Source organism: Bubalus bubalis, chromosome 10, assembly GCF_019923935.1.
Source record: "Bubalus bubalis isolate 160015118507 breed Murrah chromosome 10, NDDB_SH_1, whole genome shotgun sequence".
Classification (NCBI taxonomy): Eukaryota; Metazoa; Chordata; class Mammalia; order Artiodactyla; family Bovidae; genus Bubalus; species Bubalus bubalis.
In genome coordinates, this window is record NC_059166.1 from 42,126,676 (window position 1) to 42,152,859 (window position 26,184).

Genomic DNA, 26,184 nt, shown 5'->3' on the forward strand with positions numbered 1-26,184 from the left:
TGTGTAGACAGGCAGTGCCCTGAGTGCTGTCAGACATTAAGAGCAAGCAGACCACTCCTGTCTCCACAGAGCTTATGTTCTACTGTGAGATGCTGACATTGATCGCTCACTCTCAGGAGAATGAGACCGTGCTCTGTTCTCTAGAGTTGAAGGGCTGTGGGAGTAGGAAAGGGGCTGAGATCCAGTCCTGACTGCAGGACTGCAGGAAGATGTCACGGAAGAGGTGGCAATCATGTTTGGGGGCTGATGCTTACCTGAAAGAGGTGGTCTTAACTGGGACTTGAAGAATGCCTTAAGATTGTTCTTAGAATTTCTCTCAGCTATCTGAGGCTGTGAATCACCAGGTAGGAAAGTCTCTGACAACACTATATAGTGGATTAAAAAGCAAAGACATCACTTTGCTGAAAAAGATCTGTACAGTCCAAATGATGGTTCTTCCAGCAGTCAAGTATGGATGTGAGAGTTGGATCATAATGAAGGCTGAGGCATAATGAAGGCACTGAAAAATAGATGCTTTCGAATGGTGGTGTTGGGGAAGACTCTTGAGAGACCCTTAGACTGCAAGATCAAACCAGTCCATCCTAAAAGAAATCAACCTTAAATATTCATTGGAAGGACTGATGCTGAAACTTAAGCTCCAATACTTTGGCCACTTGATGTAAAGAGCCGACTCACTGGAAAAGACTCTGATGGTGGGAAAGATTGAAGGCAAAAGGAGAAGGGGACGACAGAGGATGAGATGGTTAGCTAGCATCACCAACTCAGTGGACATGAATTTGAGCAAACTCTGGGAGATAGTGACAGACAGGGAAGCCTGGCATGCTGCAGTCCCCGGGATCACAAAGAGTCAGACACTGCTTAGCGACTGAACACAAACTCTCTGAGGGCAGGGGCTTCTCTGGAACTCCAGGGAAACTGGCACAGAGTGGAGGCTCTGCTCCATGCTCTGCAACATTGTAGTGGGTGAGAACAGTGAGAAGACTTCTCCCGGAGCCAGATTGCCCTTAGTGTCTGACCTTCAGTAATTTAATTCGCTTCTCTATGCCTCAGTGTCTTCACCTGTAAAATATGAGTAAATAACAGCACCCATGTGTGGTCTCCTCTGGAATTCAGACACCACTGGGCATTTCTGTGGGTCTGTGGGTAACCTAATAAAACTCTTCTCACTGACACATTGAGGGAGCCCCTAGGAAAGAACTCCAGTGAGCTAAACTTGAGGAAGAGGGAGCCAGACTGGCAGGTTGAGAATAAGGGGGGTCAGGACAGGACATCTGTTTCATGAAATGGTTTTTTTGGGCCCAGTTCTGTGCCCATTCTTGCAGGGTGTGTGTGTGTGTGTGTGTGTGTGTGTGTGTGTGTGTGTGTGTATGTGTGTGTAAACACTAGGTTTTCGAGCAAATAAATGAAATCTCCAAAGAGCTCTTTTTACCTAAATCTCCCCAGAACCCCAGGGCCCTGGTGGAATTTCTTTCATAGTCCTTAAACAGATGGTAACTCAGGAGGAGTTAGGGCGGAAGGCGGCTGTGGTGGACTGACAGTTCCAGAAGCCACAGGCTAGTACTCTCACCTCCGAGACCTCACCGCTTCTTCTGGGTGGCAGAGATGTCTGGCAGATCCTCGCCAAGCGGAGGCAGCAGTTCTTGGACATATTCAAGACTGCCCTAGGGAATGCCTAGAAATTCACTGGGGTGGGGTAGGGCTGGGGTGGGAGGGAGGTAGGAGCTTCTCGCAAGGAGGAGGGGACTGTAATAGCGGGCAAGGGTGAAAGTCAGCTGAAGAAAGGCTATGACCCAGTATTACCCAATTTGTATCTTCCAGGCTGCTGTGCTCATCAGTTAAGTGTGAATCCCCGCTTGCAATTTAGCAATATCTACTGTAACTGAAGGTCAGAAAAGTTTTTAAAAAGTTCTGCCCCCTGCCTAAGAACATAATATAGCTTATTGTGGATGGTTAAAAAAATATAGAAAGCTGCAAAATTAGATTAAAATTACCCTTAGCTTATCATGCAGTGATAACTACTTTTGATGTAAATGTATTTTGATGTATTTCCATCCAGATTTTATCCTGATGAAAGACATGCATATTTGGAATCCGCTAAATTTGTCAAATTTATTTAAATACTTATATATTTCTATAAAATGTTACCAATTTTTATCTCCCTTTTGCATTTGACATTGTTTTGAATATTTTCCGACATTGACTATTATTGAAAATATTATTTAATATATTGTTGTTTAGTTACTAAGTCGTGTCTGATTCTTTGTGACCCCATAGATTGTAGCATGCCAGGCACCTCTGTCCATAGAATTCTCCAGGCAAGAGTGGGTCGCCATTCCCTTCTCCAGAGAATCTTCCCAACCCAGGGATCAAACCCAAGTCTCCTGTATTGGAAGGCATATTCTTTACCACTGAGCCATCAGGGAAGCCCATTTCTTTATATAGGTTGCTATAAATTTTTTTTTAATTTTATTTTTAAACTTACATAATTGTATTAGTTTTGCCAAATATCAAACTGAATCCGCCACAGGTATACATGTGTTCCCCATCCTGAACCCTCCTCCCTCCTCCCTTCCCATACCATCCCTCTGGGTCGTCCCAGCGCACTAGCCCCAAGCATCCAGTATCGTGCATCGAACCTGGACTGGCAACTCGTTTCATACATGATATTTTACATGTTTCAATGCCATTCTCCCAAATCTTCCCACCCTCACCCTCTCCCACAGAGTCCATAAGACTGTTCTATATAGGTTGCTATAAATTTTAAGTCATTTTTATTTTATTAAATCATAACATGCAAATACTATATGCAAATATTCCATAAAATGAAACAATGCTAAATGGCATAAAGAAAGAGCAATCCCTTCTGCACTCACATTTGCCTGCTTTGTCTCAAGAGGAAACATTTTGAACATTTAGCAGCTTCTTTTAATATTTACCTCCATGTTGAAAATGGATATTAATTATCTATTATGTCTTCATTTGCCAAGTTCAGTACACATAGTGAGGACTTTTGCTTACTTTTAGCCTCTCTTTCTTGAAACTTAATGATTTAATCTCATTTTTATTTTTAGCTAAATATACATTTAGTGTTTTCATGATTAGTATATGAATATTGTTCACTACCACTGTAGATAATGGGCTATAATAATTTTTTTCTTGTTTTTTTTTTGCTTTTTCTTGGAGATACTAATTGTCATTTCATTTGCTTAAATTTCTTTGACATGTGATGTCTTCCTGCCATCAAATAGCTCTGTTAAATGGCTCACTATACAATTTTCCATATGATCAAACTTGTCATATAATTTATAAGTTCCATTTTATCCTGTAAAATTTCTTCTGAAGCCCTCTGACCTCCTGCTGCATTCTGGACTGGCTTTCTCTAGGCCAGCAGCCTCTAGATTTTTAAAATGGTGGACTGTTATCAATTTATATTACTTTGCCAACAAAGGTCCATCTAGTTAAAGCTATGGCTTTTCCAGTAGTCATGTATGGATGTAAGAGTTGGACTATAAAGAAAGCTGAGTGGTGAAGAATTGATACTTTTGAACTCTGGTCCTGGGGAAGACTCTTGAGAGTCCCTTGGACAGCAAGGAGATCCAACCAGTCAATCCCAAAGGAAATTAGTCCTGAATATTCATTGGAAGGACTGATGCTAAAGCTGAAACTCCAATACTTTGGCCACCTGATGTGAAGAACTGACTCATTGGAAAAGACCCCAGTGCTGGGAAAGATTGAAGGCAGGAGGAGAAGGGGATGACAGAGGATAAGATGGTTGGATGACATTACTGACTCGATGGACATGAGTTTGAGTAAACTCCGGGAGTTGGTTATGGACAGGGAGGCCTGGCGTGCTGCAGTCCATGGGGTCACAAAGAGTTGGGCACGACTGAGTGACTGAACTGAACTGAACTGTTGTCAATTTTCAAAGAAACACATGCCTCCTATATTTGTATATTGTTTTGTTTATAAAATATGTTTTTCTATAATAACATACACACAATGAAACATAAACAAAATTAGAAAATTTGAAAGACAAACATTAAAATAAGTAAAAAGATGTTACTTCCTTCTTGTGCCCCAACAATTGTCTTTTGCTCACTGGGGAGAGATGGAGGTGAGATGTCTGCTCTAGGCTTACTCACAATCATTATCCTAGGGCTTTCCTTTCCATCAGTCTAGAAATTCCTTTTGGCTATTTCTTGTGTTGGACCTGTTTCTTGAATTCCGTGTTTCTTCCTTCTGAGTTCTCTCATTTGGATGAAGCATATCCTCTGGTAACTTCCTAAGGAAAAGTGCAAAGGAGGTTAATTTCCTGAGATTTTGTTTGTCTAAAAATGTGTTTATATAAAAAAGTAAAAATATAAGCCACAGACTGGGAGAAAATATTTGTAAGACACTTGTCTGTAAAGGTCCTATGTCCAAAATATGTGAAGAAATTTACAAAACTCAACAACAGGGCAGTGAAGAATCCAATTAAAAATGGGCAAAATATCCAGACACCAAAGAAGATATATAGATGTCAAATAAACATGAAAAGCTGCTCAACATCATATGTCATTAGAGAATTGCAAATTAAAACAATAATGAGAAACCACTACATGTTGCTGATTAGAATGGCCAAAATCCAAAATGTGACAAGACCAAATGCTGTCAAGGACATGGAGCAGCAGGAATTTTCCTTTATTGCTGGTGGGAATACAAAATGGTACAGCTACTTTAGAAGACAGTCTGGTGGTTTCTCAGAAAATTAAATATGGTTTAGTATATAATACAACAATTATCTTGTTGCTATTTACTCAAATGAGATGAAGATTTATGTCCACACAACAGCCTGCATAAGAATATTTACAGAAACTTTATTCATAATGGTCCAGACTTGGAAACAAAGACATCCTTCAATAGGCAAATGGACAAACAAACTGGGGGCTGTCTATACCATGAAATAGTATTTAGCAATAAGAAAGTCTATCAAGCCATGAAAAGACATGGGGGTAACTTAAATGCACTGCTCAGTGAAGAAAGCTAGTCTGAAAAAGCTACATGCTGTATGATTCCAGCTATATAATATTCTGGAAAAGGCAAGAATATGAAGAGAGTAAAAACATTAATGGTTGACAGGTTCAGATGAGAGAGAAGGAGGGATGAGAGATGGGGAGCATAGGCAATTTTTCGGGACTTGAAACTGCTCCACATGATATTGTAACGGTGAATAGATAACAATATACATTTGTCAAAAATAGAAGTGTAAAACACAAAGAGTAAACTTTAAGGTAAACTATGGACTTTAGTTAATAATAATGTATTAACATTCAGTCATTAATTATAACAAATGTACCACACCAATATAGGATGCTAATAAAAAGGGAAACTTCATGTTGTTGGGGTGATGGGGAAGAGTGGGAAAAAGGATACATGGGAACTTGGCAATTTCTGTTTATTTTTTTCTATAAATATAAAACTGCTCTAAAAAAGTCTATTAAATTTAAAAAGTCTTTATTCTTGCATTTGACAAATAATTTGATTTGGTATAAAGGATTCAAGATTAGAAATAATTTTCATTCAGAATCTTTAAGCACGGTTCTATTGCCTGCTACATTCAGTACTGCTCTTAGAAATCTCATACCATTTTATGTAATGATCTGTGGAATAATCTGCTTGCCCTCACGCGTTCCATTCCCCAGAACTTTCAAAATCTTCTCTTTTACTGCTTTGAAATTTTGTAATGATCCAGGTCCTTCTTTCATTAGCTTCATTGGCATTAAAAATTTTTTTTAATTAAGTATAGTCAATTTACAATGTTATGCTAATTTCTTCTGTACAGCAAAGTAATTTTGTTATATGTATGTATATATATATTCTTTTTCATATTCTTTTCCATTAAGGCTTATTATTGGATATTGGATATAATTCCCTGTGCTATATTGTAGGACTTTGTTGTTTATCCATTTTATATATAATAGTTTGCATCTGCTAGTCCCAAACTCCTGTCTATCTCCTCTCACCTGCCTTTGGGAAGCACAAATCTGTTCTTTATGAGTCTTTTTCTCTTTTGTAGATAGGTTGGTTCATTTGTGTCATATTTTAGACTCCACATATAAGTGATATCATTTCATAGTTGTCTTTCTCTTTCTGACTTACTTCACTCAGTAAAGAATCTCTAGGTCCATTCATGTAGCTTCCAATAGCATTATTTTATTCTTTCATTGGCTTTTTAATCTGTAGACTTGTGTCCAATAGAACTTTTCTTATATTACTTTTTGGATAATTTCCTGCTATATTTTTCATCTTCTCTCCTGTTAATCTTGACCTCTGGATTGACCTCTAATTTTCTTATCTTTTCTTTTCTAATACAATATCTGATTTTGTTGTTTTTGTTATTGAATTTCATGTTCTCTTCTAGACCTTACTGTCCAATCTTCCAATTGGATTTGTCTTTTTTGCTATCATTTTCCCTACTCTGAAGCTATTATTTTAGCATCTTTGGAATTTTCTTCTTTCTTCATTGCCTTTTTGTGTCTCCTACTATGCCACTGGTCCCTTGTGTTGGAGACTTTCCTCAACTGCCTGATAATCCTTGCCTGTCTATATTTGGTTAAGAACAGAGTAGTAAAAAGCTAATTGGAACTCTGTGCCTGTGTGGGACTGATCAACTGGTGAATGGTGCTGTGGGACAATTGGTGGGCACAGAGATTTTTAATTGAATTCTCAGCATGTTTGTATGTGTTGTATCTTCAGGTTCATTTACTACAGCGAAGGATACTACCATCTCCTGCCTTGGAGTATAATGCTGGCTGCTTGAGCTCAAGGGTTGACAATGGGCAAGGCTGGAGTTTCAGCATCCATAATGCAGATTTTCACTTGGTCCCTCTTTTTTCACCTTTAGTACTGCTGGACTTCCCTGGTGGCTCAGCAGAATCCATCTGCTAGTGCGGGAGACATGGATTTGATTGCTGGGTTGAGAAGAACCCCTGGAAAAGGAAATAGCAACCCACTCCAGTATTCTTGTCTGGTAAATCCCATGGACAGAGAAGCCTGGTGGCTACAGTCCATGGGGCCGCAAAGAGTTAGACACAACTTAGCAACTAAACACTAATAACAACAGCAACAACAACGGCATCTCTACTGTCCTCTATGGTGGTTATTCTTTCTTGTCTGGAGACTTTCCATTTTAAGTTCTCCAGATACTGTTCAGAGGGATGTGTGAGCAAGAGGCTTAAATTTTCTCATGGTTGACTAATGGGATCCTCTTCAGATCCACTCCTGAGTTATTTTGATGCTCTGTTAATCTTTGGTAACATTTTTGCTGTTATGACAAGATGCTCCAACATCAACTTCTATATTCCCTGTATTGACCTGGAATTAAACATTCTCTCCAAGCATTCTTGGTTCCTTTTAGTCAAAAATGGTATTTAGAGGCAAAACCTCAGTGCTGAGATACTCGTTGCTACTGAAATAATCATTGTGGTGGGCCTTTTCAATGGGCAGATTTAGGAACTATTTATTTTCAAGGTAAAATTAGGAACTCATTGTGATATTTCAACTTAAAATCAGGACAGGTCTTCTATTTAATGTTTCTGGTTTTACATCTATACTTTCTTTCCTCTACACTGAGAGTCCTAGCTCCCAAAGTCACTGAAACGATTGAATTAGAATATCGTATAATTGCACATTTGTTTTTTACTCATAGAATACACAGAACAGTGACAGAATAGCAATACCAACATTTCAACCAACAAATGATTACTGAAAATAGTTTAAGATTTTTTTTGGTAGTTCTTTGTGTTTTTAGAGTCTTTTCCACTAGGTATGAGCTGTCATATTATTGTACTTTAAAATCATCTGAATTGGTTCTTTCCTGTATGGCTATGGTATCAACCAGATATACATTTGGATTCATTTCTTTTTAGCTTCAAAAAGAGGTCTTTTGAAACTTAATTTTATTTTATAATTTGTAAGATATTTATATGATTTCAAAGTCAAATCTATGAAACAAAGCTATTCAAAGGACTTGAGCCTTTACTCTCGTACTCTTAACTCCATCCCCTTCTCTCTTTTATAGGTAACCATTTGTTTCTATTTTAGCATATACATGGCTATATCTTTAAATGCATATATTTTAAAAAGCATGTGTATATTTAATATATGCATATATGTATGAATATACATGTCTTTGTGTATATGCGGACACACACATATATAAGCAGCACACATATTCACACAGTTGGCCTTGCATATCCATGGGGTCTGCATCTGCAGACTCAACCAACTATAGAGTGAAAATTTGTAAAGAAAAAAGAAAATTTCAGAAAGTTCCCCAAAGCAAGACTTGAATTGGTGCAACAACCCAGTCCCTTGCCATCCTATGCTTGAAAAATAAGACAGTTTTCTTCTCCCTTGACCTCCTTGCCTCCAACCTCTTCTGTGTTCCATAACTAGATAGATAATCTTAAAATATTTATTTGACTTTGTTATTTTCCCATGGAAAAAATCTTTGGTAGTTTCTTGATGTATAAAAGATAAAATCCATATTTCTTAACCTGTGCAATAACACCTCCCTCCCACGCCAGCCTTATCACTACCCTTCTGATTCATTTGTGCAAACTTTTGGTTTCAGTTACACCATCCTGCAAACTCAGTTTTAATGTTTCCACCTCCATGTCTTCGTGTAAGCAATTTCTTATCCCTACAGTGTCCTTCTTTTCTTCTTTGTGCATGTTGGTTACATATATTTTCAAGACTGTTTCGGTCATTTTGCAGAAGCAGAACAGGATGGATCATCATCCAGTGTTTGGTTTCCAATATGGTTTATACGTCAAGACTGATGATGTCATGCCTGCACCAAGAGGGTATGTAAAGATCTAGTTCTCACATACTGGAACTTTCTATGGACAGCAAGACTGATTCTGCTTTTATTGTGATTAGGGAGTGGGGTGGAGAAGGAAATGGCAACCCACTCCAGTGTTCTTGCGGAGAATCCCAGGGACGGGGGAGCCTGGTGGGCTGCTGTCTATGGGGTCGCACAGAGTCGGACACAACTGAAGTAACTTAGCAGCAGCAGCAGGGAGTGGGGTTAGGATGAGGGATCCCACATGGGCCAGGGCTTGTGTAGTTTCTATTTATTTCCACTACCAAAAGACGCAGCATCTGAGTTTCTTATTGGCTTGCCAAGATGTGAGGCCAAAGGGATCTGGGAGTGATGGTGCTTGTAAGCTCCCAGCTGTCATACAAAAAAATGGAGTCAGACTCTATTACAAAGACCCCCATCCAAATCCTTCTGAGCTTCTCAATTCACAGAATCCCCAGCATTCAGCTTTGCTGCCTCGCATGTCATTCACCTTTTCTGATCTTTGACTGATGGAAATGAATTGAATTATTTTAGAGTCATATGCCTAGAGGTGAATCCAAGTTGTATAGATCCTGAAGCTTATATAGCTTGGAGTGTGGTTCTCTTAATGAAAAATAGTACAAATTAGGTATGAGGGCTTGGAAGAGGTTGTACTTGACAAGGGCCCTTAAACTTCATCAACTGCATGGTCAGTCTGCCTCTGCGTTGCTCTTGTGCATTAAAAATAAACATTAAAAATACATGTTGTACATTTCATTTTTTTATTGGTCGAAGTTCTGAGTTTTTACATTTGTATGGATTCTTGTAACCACTGTGACAATCAGGATACAGAGCAAGGCCAACACCGCAAAGAATGCCTTGTGTTGTCCTTCCTTATTCAGACCCTCCCCCGACCTCTTGTATATTTTGATTTTTTCATGATGATACCTTGCATCTGTAGGAGTTTTTTGTTTTTGATGATAATGGTAAGAAAAATTACATGCTCTATTTTAGTAGGAATAGATTCCTGGTGATGAACAGAGGCATTTAGCATATGCTATGATAAGATTACATAACAGGCCTTCTATACAACTTAAGTCAGAATTCATGAACTAAAAAAATGACTGTGTTTTGGTTTGAGAACTTCATTGATGAACTTTGTGAAATTCAACTAGTTTTAGATCCCTCCCTTTGGTTGACATTTGACTCAACTGGCATAGCATAATGCTTTGAACATGTAGATGTTTAATAAATACTTGGTGATTTAAATTAGTGGACTAACTGGCTGAACCCAGGAGTTAAAAAGGCTCAACTCTAAGCAGTATTCTTTTAAAAGTGTACACCTTTCTTTATTTATTCTTTATGTATGTGTGTATGTAAATAAATTTATAAGTTTACAGACAGATATATTTCTCTTCTTTTAGAGTTCTAGAAACAAGATTAGGACTCACAGAGCTGCAAATAAGATTGTTTAGGGAGGGCTAATTGCTCAAATCTAGAGAAAGCTAGTTCTTCTCAAATGAAGCAAGTTGTGAAGAGAGAAGAAAAAGTCTTTTGCAGAGATATCAACGGAAATATGTAACTCCCCTGTAGCACTGGAGAAGGAAATGGCAACCCACTCCAGTATTCTTGCCTAGAGAGTCCTGTGGACACAGGAGCCTGGTGGGCTGCTGTCCATAGAGTCGCACAGAGTCGGACATGACTGAAGTGACTTAGCAGCAGCAGCAGCAGTCCCAAACACTTCTGCCTAGTACATATCAGATTGATCAGATCAATTTTCCCCACACTCATCTGCAACTGATGAATACCTAATTTACTGTTTTGGAAGAACCACTACTCCTGGATCCTAAATTTCCACTTAGCTTGAAATTTAATGTGGCTTTTCAAACTGGGAAGGAGGAAACAGAAGGCTTTTCTCCCTGTCTTAATGCCTGATGATGAATTGTTTTCAAATATCACCGTGTACCTGACCTTCAGCAGGAAATCATGGTCCTTGGTTTGCTCACTGCAGAGCAAAGAAGGGTCACAGAACTGGATCTCCCAGATAAAAGTCCAATTAACCTCAACATAGTTGCTCACAGAGTCAAAAGAAGCAGCAGAAGGCACTAGCTTTAGCTCCCAAGTGCATCTCCTTTTCCTGTGATTAATTATATTTAATATTAACCAAAGAGTGTTAATTCAGCCCAAGAGGAAGGTCAAGAGTTCCGATCCCTTCTGTCTCCCCACCACTCTCTGACTGTCTCCCCATCAGAGTCTTGTCAACAGCCAGGTGGTTCGCTTGTTTAGCGGGACTACAAACAGAAGGACTGGTGAGAGTTTCTAGAAAAAGCAGTGCTAGCAGCAGCTGGCAGCCAGCCAATGTAGAGTTCTCTGGAGAACCCCAGACATTTTTATCCTCATCTATAGGCCTGGGGTTTGAAACAGTGTGATCTTTCCCAGAAGGAGAGCCCAGGTTGACAAAAGGCGGTCTTGTGTAATAGCACCATATTACATTTTTAAAAACTGGCTCGCAGTTGCTTTATTCACATTTCTGTGAAAGATTTATCTGCATAGACCAGACTCGGCTGTAGATCATTTCCTATTGTGTCTAAAATGATAAGACTAGTTATTTCTTGTGTTCAACCCTTGTGGGGAATTAGGTGGCCATCCCTTTGCCTCTTTGGTTCCATTCTGCTCAATTCCCAGGCATTTACTATCATCCAAATTGTGTTTGATTAGCATAAGCTAGATTTCCCACAAGAGTTTTCCTAATACATTTCTTCTTCAATCCAGTCCCACTTGGAAACAGTAAGCCCATTTTGTTCATCTAGTATGTCATTCAAATAGATACCAAAGAGAGATGTGTGTGATCCTTGGTGCTTGGCGATGACAAGAATGGAGGTTGTGGGATGTGGTTCAGAAACCAATGCAGTAACAGTAAGCAGAATGGCAGAGGAGTGAAGAGAGACCCCTCCTCTGGCCACCGCCCCCGACTGCTGTCCTCACCATGCATGTGATCAGCCTTCTGTTTGGGGACAAAAACGATATCAAAGGAGCTGTGACTTTTTTTTTTAAAGAACAAAGTCTCTGTAAAATTCGATGAAGTAAAAGACTTTGTTGCAGCATTAAAGAATCTCTTGGCTATCCAAGGACAGGAAGTGAGGAGTGAAGGCAATTCTCTTTCAAGAGCTGTATGGCCTTTTCCTCTCACGGTGTATCTGTGTGTTTTGTGATTTTTGTCTGAGAGTGGCAGACTTTTCTGCAACCATGGGAATTCTTTGAGACCGAGGTTGAAGTTGGGACTGCCAACCCAGGCCCCCTCTGTTTGAAGCTTTTCAGACTCTACCGCTAGCAGGAATCTGGACTGCAAGCCAGGTGAGAATTGGCTTAGGGCTGGCTTAGGGTGTCCACTCAGCACCAAGACCCAGAGAAATGAGGTCCTTGTTTCCGCTTTCTGTAGAGTGGAGTTTATTTCTCACTCATCTGTATGTGCACTGAAGGTGTAGTCCTCTGGGGTTCCAACATTATGGGAGGGGTCTTCAATCAGATTGTGCATCTTGATTGGGTCCCCAGTTCAGGGCAGAAGTTCAGAAGCTCCATGGTTTGGCAGAAATTTTCAGGGTGAAAGCCAGCTTTGGTATTCATTGCTGACCAGGGTCCCTGCTCTGATTCCTTTCTGCAGAAAACTTTATTTTTTGCCAGCTCATTTAAAAAAAAAAATTAATTAGCTGCTATTTCAGTTGTCTTAATCCATGAGTTTTTGGGAAGATCAGGAATTAATCTCACAATGTCTCTACTTCTCTATGAATTTCTCTCTGTATTCCTTTCTCTGTTAAGCTGACTTATTTTAGTCTTCCAGAATTCCAGCTTATTGTGGTTTGTATAACTAAGGTCTCTTTAGTTCTGGTACTACTTCTGTTTCTGCCCTCACTGCTCTTTGCCCCCATCATTCCAATTCCTAAATGAAATTGACAAGGGAATCTAAATATCAAGCAGAGCCATTCAGATTCATGGGTCATTGGTCACTGCTGCTGTTGGGTTACAGTCCACCTAGATTTCCATCAGGTGTGGTCAGTGTGTGTGTGTGTGTGTGTGTGTGTGTTGCCAGGAGTGGGGGAGCATGGGCCATGTCTCATGAAATGTAGTCGCCATTTCTTAACAGGGTTGTGGGCACATGGTTTCCGCTCGAAGAAGGTATGGGAAGGAACCATGAAACATTTTTAGTACAAAACCTATAAGAACAATTATCCCCCCTCCTGCCTTAAAAACAATAACAGGAAAGAACTGGATGGATTCAAGGCAGAAATGGTTTCTATAACACCCATTCTTAAAGTGAGATGGATGGTTCATGACAATCATAGTAGAATCCTGCCTTCAGACTAGTATCATGACCATTAAATCCAACTCCCTGTTTATGCCATTTTGAAAGACCATGAAATTATTGCAGAAACACATGAGGGCCAAAATAGATTCATGAAAAGCAGTTTAGAAACTACTTTAGCAACTTTTATTAAGTAGTCTTTTTAAAGTATTAACAAATGGCCAAGAACTCATTTGAGACGCATATTTGTATCTCTGCCCTGGCGCTATAATGAAATAAGGTACAGCATCCCTTTCACCTCTCCTCTCAGCTTCAGTCACTTGACAGCTAAACTTGTTGAAAGAGTTGTCTATAGGCACTGCCCCTACTTTTCTAGTGCCCAGCTTCACCTCAAGTCACTAAAATGTGCACCACAATCCTTAGCACGGCAGCAATTTAATGGGAACTGGGACTCATTTGTTTTGTTCACGACTGTATCTCCAGCAGAGCAACAGTGCCTAACACAATAGGCTCTCAATGGATATTTGGGGAAGAAACAATAACTGTAATGGAATAGTAACTACCCATTTATATGAAAATGTTTATGGACGTTTTAAATAATATTAGGAAATGCTTAAATAGGAAAAAGACTAGAAAATATTTCATATGATCTCAGCTATTACCATGCATGGAAAAAAGACCAGAAGGAAACACACTGAAATGTTAACAGTGGTTCTCTGGAGCCGGATTATAAATGATAATTACTTTCTTTTTTGTCTGTTTTTTCTTTTCCCTCATTCTGCCAGTCTTTAATAATGGCAGTTGATGTCATTAAACCAAAATGAAATCCAAGCAATAACATAAAAGATGTGGCTTAGTTTTTCAATGCACCTTACTTTCAGGCTTAAATGGCAAATATTATTGTACTTACTGAAGATGATGTACTGGATAAGATTGCATCTGATAAGTGGAGAGTAATTGTTCAGAGGATAATGGATTTATTGGTACCTATCATTATAATTGTTTGTTTCATCTTCTAACCAGACAACAAACACTTTACTACAAGACAGTGGTCACAACAACAACATTTATTTATTGAATGGTAAATGTGTATGGCACATCCATTATCTTATTTAAGCATCACACTAATCCTCTAAAGCAGGGGTCCTAAACCTCTGGGATCTAATGCCAGATGATCTGAGGTGGAGCTGATGTAATAATAATAGAAATAAAGTTTATAATAAATGTGATACACTTGAATCATCCTGAAACCATCTCCTAAGCCCAGGTCCATGGAAAAAATTGTCTTCCACGAAACCAGTCCCTGGTGCCAAAAAGGTCAGGGACTGCTGCTCTAAAGGAAATGTGATTAGTCCCAATTTTCATATGAGAAAACTGAGGCATAGAGTGTGTGTAGAACTGGTCCAGGATCACAGTCTTAGTAAAGGTCCAGATCAAGTTCTTAACCAGAGCTCTGGGGATCATGGCTTTTATCAGCACCCTCACAACTGGTTTATCCTACATGCTGAGGCATGATGCTAAATACAACCTACAAACTCCACCCAGAAACCCACCCATTGCAGGAATTTTCAGGCTGCTGCACACATTGCTGTATATGTGCTCTTTTTCCACCATGGTTGGCTGAAGCGGCAAAAGAGTTCATGGTTGGCTTAGGTCAAGCTAGGTATTGGGCTAAAGTGAGAAGCACTTGGTGCAAATGACTTGAAGAGTTGTCATTGCTGAGGAATGTATAAAACCAAAAATATACTTTAAAAGGGCTTCCCTGATGGCTCAGCGGGTAAAGAATCCACCTGCAATGAAGGAGACACAGGAGACTGGAGTTTGATCTCTGGGTTGGGAAGATCCCCAGGAGGAAGAAAATGGCAATCCACTCCAGTATTGCCTGAAAACTCTCATGAACGGAGAAGCCTGGCAGACTACAGTCTGTGGGGTCGCAAAGAGTCAGACATGACTGAGCAACTGACACACGCATACTTTAAAAATCTGCACTGCACACAGATAAATGCACACAGCCCGCATGGGCTGAACTGGACCAGGACACCACACGTGGGCTGTTGGGGGGTCTGGTTGGGTAGCAGGATGAGTAGCAGAGCAGCAGCAGCCATGACCCTTTGCCTCACAGTCTCTGGGCATAGCATTCAGAATAGGACTTTTCTCTTTTTTTTTTTTTTTCCCAATTGGGAAAGTTATATGCACATGGTAAAAAAAAAAAAAAAAAAGGTACAAAATAAAATACAGTGAAACATCATCCCCCACCCACAATTCTCATTTCTTCTTCCCAGAGACAACCACTGTTACCCATTTCTTAGGTGTTTCTGCAGAAGATTTTTATGCAAAAAAGTATACTCAGTATTTATGTATATGCTGTTTGAAATGCACACTCCAGTTATCATTTCATCCATCTCCCATTTCTCCTCTTAATACACCTTGAAAGAGCTACCATGTATAGCTGTGCACAAGGCACTTGGTCCAGCGAAGAGTGGAGGCTGAGATTCAATAAACTGTTCTCTGGCAGGAGGCTAGGGCAGCCTGGAAGAGGAACACTTTCTTTAATTTGCACACAGGTACCATCTTGGGCTTTAGAGTCTGTCTAGATCAGCACACATTCATCTACTTTACTCTTTTTCGTCACTGCAGAGAATTTTGCTGTAGCAGATGAACAGTCCTTTCATTTCCAGTTGGTGGACATTTGGGTTCTTTCTAATCTTTTGCTTTTAGGAAAAATATTGTAATGCAGTTCCTTGTCTAAACATTTTGGTTCACTTGCATGAGCACACCTGAAGGGTCAATTTCCGTATGCCATTTCTGAGATCTGGAAACATTTGGTTTCAAAGAAACAAAATACATTGATTTGAAAAGACCTGAACTCCAGAGGTATTTGGTCTTTAATTTTTGTAAACAAGAGTTCAGATTCCCCTCCATCCTCAGCCTTGATAATTGACTTCCAGCTGCCAAGGGAAGTGTTTGCTTTCTTCTCTTGGGTCCTAATCATCCACTGCAGGTGCCTTTTCTCTCTTGACCCTGCCCTCACCACCCCCAGAATTGTTCTTACCACCCCCAGAATTGTCTCTGTCAGCAGGGTTCTGTACCCCAGCAATGCTCTCTCTTCTTGGGGAAGTTCGTCTTCCCTGAGGTTCAGAAGAATCAGAAATTTTCACCAGATTTCCATGGGAGGGTGTGCTTTGTTCTCATACTTCTGAAGGCTTTGGTTTTCTTGCTATTAATATCAATAAATCTTCTGACTTGTCAAAGTACAGACAGTGTAAAAGGTTGAAGTAAAGGAATTTACATGACAGACTTTTTATCTCAGAGGCAGTGTAGTAGAGTAAACAGAAAAGGGCTTTTCTTTTTTTTTTTTTTTCATTTTATTTATTTATTTTTAAATTTTATTTTATTTTTTAACTTTACAATATTGTATTGGTTTTGCCATATATCAAAATGAATCCGCCACAGGTATACATGTGTTCCCCATCCTGAACCCTCCTCCCTCCTCCCTCCCCATACCATCCCTCTGGGTCGTCCCAGTGCACTAGCCCCAAGCATCCAGTATCGTGCATCGAACCTGGACTGGCGACTCGTTTCATATATAATATTATACATGTTTCAATGCCATTCTCCCAAATCATCCCACCCTCTCCCTCTCCCACAGAGTCCAAAAGACTGTTCTATACATCAGTGTCTCTTTTGCTGTCTCTTATACAGGGTTATCGGAGAAGGCGATGGCACCCCACTCCAGTGCTCTTGCCTGGAGAATCCCATGAACGGAGGAGCCTGGTGGGCTACAGTCCATGGGGTCGCTGGGAGTCGGACACGACTGAGTGACTTCACTTTCACTTTTCACTTTCATGCACTGGAGAAGGAAATGGCAACCCACTCCAGTGTTCTCGCCTGGAGAATCCCAGGGACGGGGGAGCCTGGTGGGCTGCCGTCTGTGGGGTCGCACAGAGTCGGACACAACTGAAGCGACTCAGCAGCAGCAGCAGCAGCATACAGGGTTATTGTTACCATCTTTCTAAATTCCATATATATGCGTTGGTATACTGTATTGGTGTTTTTCTTTCTGGCTTACTTCACTCTGTAGAATAGGCTCCAGTTTCATCCACCTCATTAGAACTGATTCAAATGTATTCTTTTTAATGGCTGAGTAATACTCCATTGTGTATATGTACCACATATGTACCATATGTACCACATATGTACCACATATACACAATGGAGTATTACTCAGCCATTAAAAAGAAAAAGGCTTTTAAAAATCATAGAATGGTGACTAGAATCCTAGATCTGCCATGCTTGATAATGGATGTCAGTTCAGTCGCTCAGTCATGTCCAACTCTTTGCGACCCCATGAATCACAGCATGCCAGGCCTCCCTGTCCATCACCAACTCCCAGAGTTCACTCAGACTCACGTCCTTGGAGTCAGTGATGCCATCCAGCTATTTCATCCTCTGTCATCCCCTTCTCCTCCTGCCCCCAATCCCTCCCAGCATCAGGGTCTTTTCCAATGAGTCAACTCTTCACATGAGGTGGCCAAAGTACTGGAGTTTCAGCTTTAGCATCATTCCTTCCAAAGAAATCCCAGGGCTGATCTCCTTCAGAATGGACTGGTTGGATCTCCTTGCAGTCCAAGGAACTCTCAAGAGTCTTTTCCAACACCACGGTTCAAAAGCATCAATTCTTTGGTGCTCAGCTTTCTTCACAGTCCAACTCTCACATCCATACATGACCACTGGATAAACCATAGCTTTGACCAGACGGACCTTTGTTGGCAAAGTAATGTCTCTGCTTTTCAATATGCTGTCTAGGTTGGTCATAACTTTTCTTCCAAGAAGTGAGCGTCTTTTAATTTCATGGCTGCAGTCAACATCTGCAGTGATTTTGGAGCCCCCAAAAATAAAGTCTGACACTGTTTCCACTGTTTCCCCATCTATTTCCCATGAAGTGATGGGACCAGAGGCCATGATCTTCGTTTTCTGAATGTTGAGCTTTAAGCCAACTTTTTTACTCTCCCCTTTCACTTTCATCAAGAGGCTTTTGAGTTCCTCTTCACTTTCTGCCATAAGGGTGGTGTCATCTGCATATCTGAGGTTATTGATATTTCTCCCAGCAATCTTGATTCCAGCTTGTGTTTCTTCCAGCCCAGCGTTTCTCATGATGTACTCTGCATAGAAGTTAAATAAGCAGGGTGACAATATACAGTCTTGACGTACTCCTTTTCCTATTTGGAACCAGTCTGTTGTTCCATGTCCAGTTCTAACTGTTGCTTCCTGACCTGCATACAAATTTCTCAAGAGGCAGGCCAGGTGGTCTGGTATTCCCATCTCTTTCAGATGTGTATAAGCCTCTTTATGTGTCACTGGCAACCAGTAACTGGCATTAATATTGGTGACGATGATGGTGATGTTACTCTATGTGAATGAATAGATAAGTCTTGAGGTCTGTTTTGGGTGTCCTATAGATGTTAACTGATGTTCACTCCATATAGTAAGCATCATAACTTCATTTTAAAGACAAGGCCAGTTTAGGATTAACAGATACATGCCATGATCCCTAGGTTGGGAAGATCTCCTGGAGAAGTGAAAGGCTACCAATTCCAGTATTCTGGCCTGGAGAATTCCATGGACTGTGTAGTCCATGGGGTCGCACAGACTCAGACACGACTGAGCGACTTCCACTTCACGTACATGCTGCTATATATAAAACAGATAACCAGCAAGGAGCTACTGTATAGTCCAGGGAGGAATACTCAGTATCTTGTAATAACTTGTAAGGGAGAAGACTCTGAAAAAACTAGATATATATGTATGTATAGCTGAATCATTTTGCTGTATAACTGAAACTAACACAACATTGTAAATCAACTAGATTTCAATTAAAGAAAAGAGACAAGGCCAGAGAGATGAAATAACTTGTTCAAGGATTCAAAGCTATTAAGGAGCTGGTATACAAGCCACACTTTCTCATGTGAGCTGATATTCCTTTCTAGATTTGTACCATGAAATATTTTTTTAGGGAAGTAAGCAATGTTTTAATGATGTTGGGAGCTGAGAGTTATATAGGTTCATTCTTTCTGCTTTCCAAAGACGATTTCTTTTCAACCTATTTGCAAACAGCATTCAGATTTTAAGAGTAGCTTTGCTGAGCAACGATACAAAAGATGCCTTGTTAGGAGGACAGGTTTACTAACAAGGTTTGGGATCTGAAGAATTAATAAAGAAGCCCTCATGAAGCAACCTTTGATCTGCAATTCTATAAAAATGTACTGTCAGGAGAAGTGCTTTGCTGATCTTCTCTGTAGCCTTGAATATGTTACTGTCTGTTATGTATGCTTCTCAGTATGTACTATGGTCCTAAAGAAACTTTCCTATTTTCTTTATCCTCTGTATTCATCTTTCCACCTATGAAACATATCAGGTCCTTAATTCCTTTCTCCATTGCTAAGCTGGAATCTAGACAGCTTATTTCTCTTATCTCTTTCTAACTCCACGGTGGTAGATTTTCTTGTTTCTTATCTTTTTTTTGAGAAATATTACTTGTAGGATACGTTTTGGGGTGGGAGGAAGGAAGATAAGGCAGCCTTGGGGGAAAGGCAGACGTGAAGTTTTGCCTTTTGGAAAGCGACCTGTGCGGGCAGCTGCAATCCTGACCGTAGTCTTCCCACTGAATTTGACCAATGATTATCGTCCTTATTGGGAACTGAGGGAATTTTGAGGGAATCACTTGTACAATGTTGCTGTTCAGAGTGAACATGTTCACATTTACTCTTTCTGAACAATATCTTCCTTCTCTTTAGATGATCTAGCCATATTGTTTGGGCTTCCCTGGTAGCCCAGCAGGTAAACAGTCCACCTGCAATGCAGGAGACCCAGGCTCAATTCTTGAATAGGGAAAATCTGCTGAAGATAGGCTACCCACTCCACTATTCTTGGGCTTCCCTATAGCTCAGATGGTACCGCATCCACCTGCAATGCATGAGACGTGGATTTGATCCCTGGGTTGGGAAGATCCCCTGCAGGAGGGCATGGCAACACACTCCACTATTCTTGTATGGAGAATCCCCATGGACAGAGGAGCCTGTTGGGCTCATGGAGTTGCAAAGAGTCTGACATGACTGAAGCGAGTTAGCACAGCACAGCCATGTTGTTACAGCTACAGGATGATCCTTTAAAACTTTTGTCCTTTCTATTATAAGAGTTTAATTTTGAATGCAATTTGGAGCATCCATCCAAAAAGCATTTACAAGGTGCCTACTGGGTGAGGTAGGTGTTAGTAGATACAGTGATGGTTCCAGTCTAATCTGAGTAAGGCTGTTAGATAAAATACAGAATGCTGAGGTAAATTTGAATTTCAAATATTCAACAAATAATTTTTAAAGTATATATTTGGTTGCATTGGGTCTTAGTTGCAGCATGTGAACATTCCCTGACCAGGGATTGAACCTGGGCCCCTTGCATTGGGAGTGCAGAGTCTTAGCCACTGGACCACTGAGAAAGTCCCATACAACACATAATTTTTAAAGTATAAGTATGTTCCATACAAAATTTGGGACATATTTAATACTAAAAATTACCTACTATTTATCTGAAATTTAAATTTAACTGACAATCTGTATTTTAATACACTAAGTCTGACAACCTTAATTGTGGGAAACTAACATATAAATTGCATGAATGTGGGATAAATAAATGCTGTGATTGCCATGTGATAAAATATTCCCGTTGTTACTTCTGTGATATTTGCAGAGAAGAAACTCTGGCAGAGAACAGAGAAGTAGCCTGGCAAAGGGATGTGTCTCTAGTCTGATGGGTTAGAGAGCTGGGGTTGTAACGGTCTGTTCTAGTCGGATGGGGAAAATCAAGCAGAGTTTTGTGAAGACACTCTGTAGTCTCATATACGGATTATTTAAATCCTCCCCACTCCAGTTGCCATCTCCCAGAAACAGCCTTCAAGAAAACCACTGGTATTGACATTTTGGGTGCCTCCTGGGTCAGGTATTTAATTGGCAGATTAGTTTCCATGGCCTCTGTGTCTGGCTATATAAAAAAAAAACCAAAACCAATAAACTAATATTTATGTGTTTAATAACTACAGTGCTAAAAATACTGTATTTTTGATGATTTAGGAAGGATGAGGGGAATGGCAAAGGACAAAGGGTATGAAGTAATCAGATTCCTGCTCTTGATCAGTCTGTGGTGCCCTTGTGTGTGTGTTGGGGGTGGGTAGGTGGAGGTGGAGGGAGTGGGGATGGAAGTAGGGCTTGGGGCTGGGAGAACCAAGCCCCAAATACTAAAGAGCCACGTTATTTTAAGCAATGTTAAAAGAACCAGGCAAAGATTTGGAGTTTATTTTCATAGGTTTTGACCTTGGCACTTCACTGTTAAGGGCCTCGAGTAGGTTTCATCCAGCAAAGTTGCCTGAAGGAGATAAATTTGAATTTGGCCTTGAAGATTTGGAATTTGAGTGAATGTAGGAGGGAAAAAGGCACTGCCCATTAGGAGAATCAGACACAACTGCATATTTTAGCTTGTGTGTGTGTGTATGTGTGTATGTGAGAGAGGAGGCCCAATGGGCCCAGCTAGTATGAAGGTGACAGGGTGTGTATGTGTGTGTGTGAGAGAGGAGGACCAATGGGCCCAGCTAGTACAAAGGTGACAGAGTGAGGAAATACAAGCTGACTCCCAGGTTTGAGAGTGGCAAGGTTATTTGTTAACTGATCAGATTTCAGACTCAAGGACAAAACTTAAGGAATTCATCTTACCAAACAGAAAAAATGGTAATGAGATTTCTGGGGCAGGTTGGTAAAAGTAGGGCAAAGCAGTGGTTTGAGATTGGATAATATCTTAGATAACTCAAGAGTTGTCCCACTTTTGATTGAATTACTCAAGAATTCAGAAAATTGCTTCACAGAAGTTATGTTCTTGCAATCATATTCTGCCAGAGGCTTCCAGCAGGTGGTATATTAGGAAAAATATTTACATAGAAGAAGATAAAGAGTCATTTTATTTTCCTCCTAATCCATGTTATACCTTAATTGCCTTATGGAAAAATCCTTTTCGCCTGGCTCTCTTTCTTGCATGGAAAACAGATCATGAATGCTGGAAAATTGAACTGCAGTCTTCTGCCAGAGCAGGAAAATGCATTATTGTTGGGCTGGTTGTTTTATTAGAGATTTATGCAGAGGCTGAATATCTTTATCTAAAATTCACAGAAAAGCCTCAGGCCAAGATCCTAAAAAATGAGAATTATTTACCAAGAATTTCTTTACTCTTTTTGCTCCTTTTCTTTCTTTTCTTATCTTGCTAGTTATTTTAGTTTGGCTCTGTACAGTAGTAATAATTTCTACCCATCACCACTTTTAACCACCCTTAATTCAATATAGCTGGCTCTGTGGCTTAGTTGGATAAAGTTCCTGTCTCATAAACGGAAGATCCTGGGTTGGAATCCCAGTGGGGCCTACTGGTTGGATGGTATCACCAACTCAATGGACATGTGTTTGCACAAACTCTGGGAGATGGTGAAGGACAGGGAAGCCTGGCGTGCTGCAGTCCACAGGGTCGCAAAAAGTAGGACACAACTGAGAGACTGAACAACAACAACAAATTCAATACAGAGAGAGAGCCTGTTTGTTTTTTTTTTCTCCCCTCTTTGTGGAAATCAGGAATGATAGAAGATTTTTACCTGGATACACCTTTCCCCCGCCACTGCTGAATGAAGAAGGAACCATGATCCTGAGTTTCCCAGGAGAAGGTAATTTGGAGAATTAGGACTTTTAAGCGGAATGTTTCAATGGAGGTGTTTTCTCTGTGTGTTGATTTCCCTTCTTGTGAGTTACCTCTTTATTGCAGAACTACAGACCTTGAAAGGGTCTCCAGAGGATGTGTTGAAATGGCTTGTTGCCTGAGGCAGGCACAGACCACCAGAAGGGTGTGAGCAAACCCTTTCAGGAAGGGCTCCATAAGCCTTTATTGTTTACAAATTTAAAAAAGTTCTGTTAGAGGTGGCCTGCTAACTTTTACTGTCAACATTTATAGCCAGTTAGTAAATCACCCTTAAAAGCACATCACAGATCCATTTCTAGCGGTGTGTGCTATCCAACATAGTAGTTGTTTTTAATCATAGTCTACATTTTAATGTACACTTAAAGCACATAAAACCACATATCATGTTTCCTAAGATTTGCATCTTTATTCGAGTTAAAATTACACACATGCATTTTTCTGTTGCTTTCTTTGTTAGCATTTAATACAAAGCATGCATTTACACAGACAGAGTGCATGTAAAGTAATTGCTCTCTGGTAATTTAAGTGTATAAGCATGTCACCTGACAAACACAAGTAATTGAGGAGAAATGATTTGGGGGAACTTATAGTACTCTCGCCTGGAAAATCCCATGGGCGGAGGAGCCTGGTAGGCTGCAGCCCATGGGGTCCTGAAGAGTCAGACAGGACTGAGCGACTTCACTTTCACTTTTCACTTTCATCTTTGGAGAAGGAAATGGCAACCCACTCCAGTGTTCTTGCCTGGAGAATCCCAGGGATGGGGGAGCCTGGTGGGCTGACGTCTAGGGGGTCGCACAGTCAGACATGACTGAAGCGACTTAGCAGCAGCAGCAGCAGCATAGTACCCAGTGGAGAAGGCAATGGCAACCCACTCCAGTGTTCTTGCCTGGAAAATCCCATGGATGGAGGAGCCTGGTGGGCTGCAGTCCATGGGGTCGCACAGAGTCGGACATGACTGAAGCGACTTAGCAGCAGCAGCAGCAGCAGTATAGTACCCAGATTTCTTTAAATCTTTTTTAAAATAAGGAAATAGTTTCCAGTGTCCTGTCTGATAATTGGAAAAAAAGAGTGCTGAAGTTGTCTTTCAACCTTCCTGGTCTCTTCTGCTCTTGTGAGGTTCTTGAGCCTCTCTGTTCAAGTATCCGGTGCCCCAGGAAGCTCTGTATTCCAGTTTTCAAATGAATTCCTGGTGAGGGTCCTGCCAGCAATCATTTACATCATAGCATAAATAAGGTGAAGTTCAAAGAGCTGCTTTAAGGAGTTGTTGCTATTTCAAGTCTTTATGTCTGTGGAATGTGTTTAGGCAATTCTGGTGTCTCTGAGTGAGGGAAGGAAGTGCTCTGGGGGCTGGGGACCTCTGAAATTCCATTCTACAACTGGTCCCACTTTCCCCTTTCTATTCCTCTACTCTAAGCCATGAAGGGAAAACTAGTTGTCGAGTCCTATGTACCAGCTCTGGGCTTCCCTTATAGCTCAGTTGGGAAAGAATCTGCCTGCAATGCAGTAGACCCGGGTTTGATTCCTGGGTCAGAAGATCCCCTGGAGAAGGAAATGGCAACCTACTTTTGTAGTCTCGCCTGGAGAATCTCATAGACAGAGGAGCCTGGTGGGATACAGTCCATGGGGTCGCAAGAGTCGGACATGGCTTAGCGCCTAAACCACCACCACCATTTACCAGCTGTAAGACTCTCAAAGCTATTTCTTGTTCTGTTGTAACAGTCCAGCTGTATGAATACTGTTTACTGGATGGCAAGCACATAATTCAGCTGACTCACAGTGATTTCATGGAGGATCACTGTTACCATCCTAAGTGATACAGATGAAGAAATTGAGGCATGAAAATGTTGCAGGCATGCTAAATCACTTCAGTTGTGTACCATTCTTTGTGACCCCTCAGTGGACTGTAGCTTGCCAGGTTTCTCTGTCCAAGGGATTCTTCAGGCAAGAATACTGGAGTGGGTTGCCATGGCCTCCTCCAGGGGATTTTCCTGATCCTGGGATTGAACCCGTGTCTCTTTAGTCTTCTGCATTGGCAGGCAGGTTCTTTACCACTAGTGCCACCTGGGAAGCCTATGAAAAGGTTAGGTATATAATTTGCCCAAGGCCAACCAGATGGAGCTACTAAGTGGGTGGAGCCAGGTCCAATCCAGGCAGCAGTGGAACTCCAGAGCACATGGCATGGCTGTCCTTCTAGTAGCTGTCTACTCTGGTATCTTTAGCTTCTGCCTACAGTTTTACTTTTATTATGTTGCACAATTTCCAACATTTTAAATGTGTTTTTCATCCAAACTAAATATCCTATAATGAGTCTCTAGTGTAGCATCATTGTTTTGTAGTTTAGTCACTCAGTCTTGTCTGACTCTGCAGCCCCATGGACTATAGCCCACAGGCTCCTTGGTCCTGTGATTTCCCAGGCAAAATTATTGGAGTGGGTTGTCATGTCCTTCTCCAGGAGATCTTCCTGATCCAGGTATCAAACCCACATCTCCTGCATTTTTTTTTTTTGAACCACCAAACCACTGTGGAAGCCCCAAAGGGTTAATTCCCAGCCCTTGTATGCCAACTCCTATTGCCAGAGCCCAGTATCAGTGATGGAATTTTTCCTATATAGAAGCCCAAGTTCTATTGACCAGAAACAGATGACATCTAACTTTAAAACTTTCCAGAAAAAAAATTTCATACTCCACTGTGAGTTTGTGATCCATGATGACCCTTTCTGCCCAATCTATTCTTTTTTTTTCAAGAGTGGAAAACTATTAAAACTTTTTATTGGCATATAGTTGAGTTACAATGTTGTGTTAGTTTCTCATGTACAGCAAAGTTATACATCAGTTAGACATATATCCACCTTTTTTTAGATTCTTTCCCCATATAGGCCATTACAGTGTACTAAGTAGAGTTCCCTGTGTTATCATTTGTACTGTTTTTTAAGACTCCACACATAAGCAATATCATATGATATTTGTCTTTCTGTGTCTGACTTCCTTCACTCTGTATGACGATCTCTAGGTCCATCCATGTTGCTGCAAATGTTATTTTTGTTTTACTTTATGGCTGAGTAATATTCCATTATATATGCACCACATCTTTATTTCTCTGTCAGTGGACATTTCCGTTGCTTCTATGTCTTGGCTATTGTGCATAGTGCTGCTATGAATGTTGGGGTGCGTGTATCTTTTTGAATGATGGCTTTGCCCAAGCTATTCTTGATACCTCTGGCTTTGCTTTATATCCTCAAACTTTATATGGCAGACGTGGCATTTCTGGAGATTACAGTAGT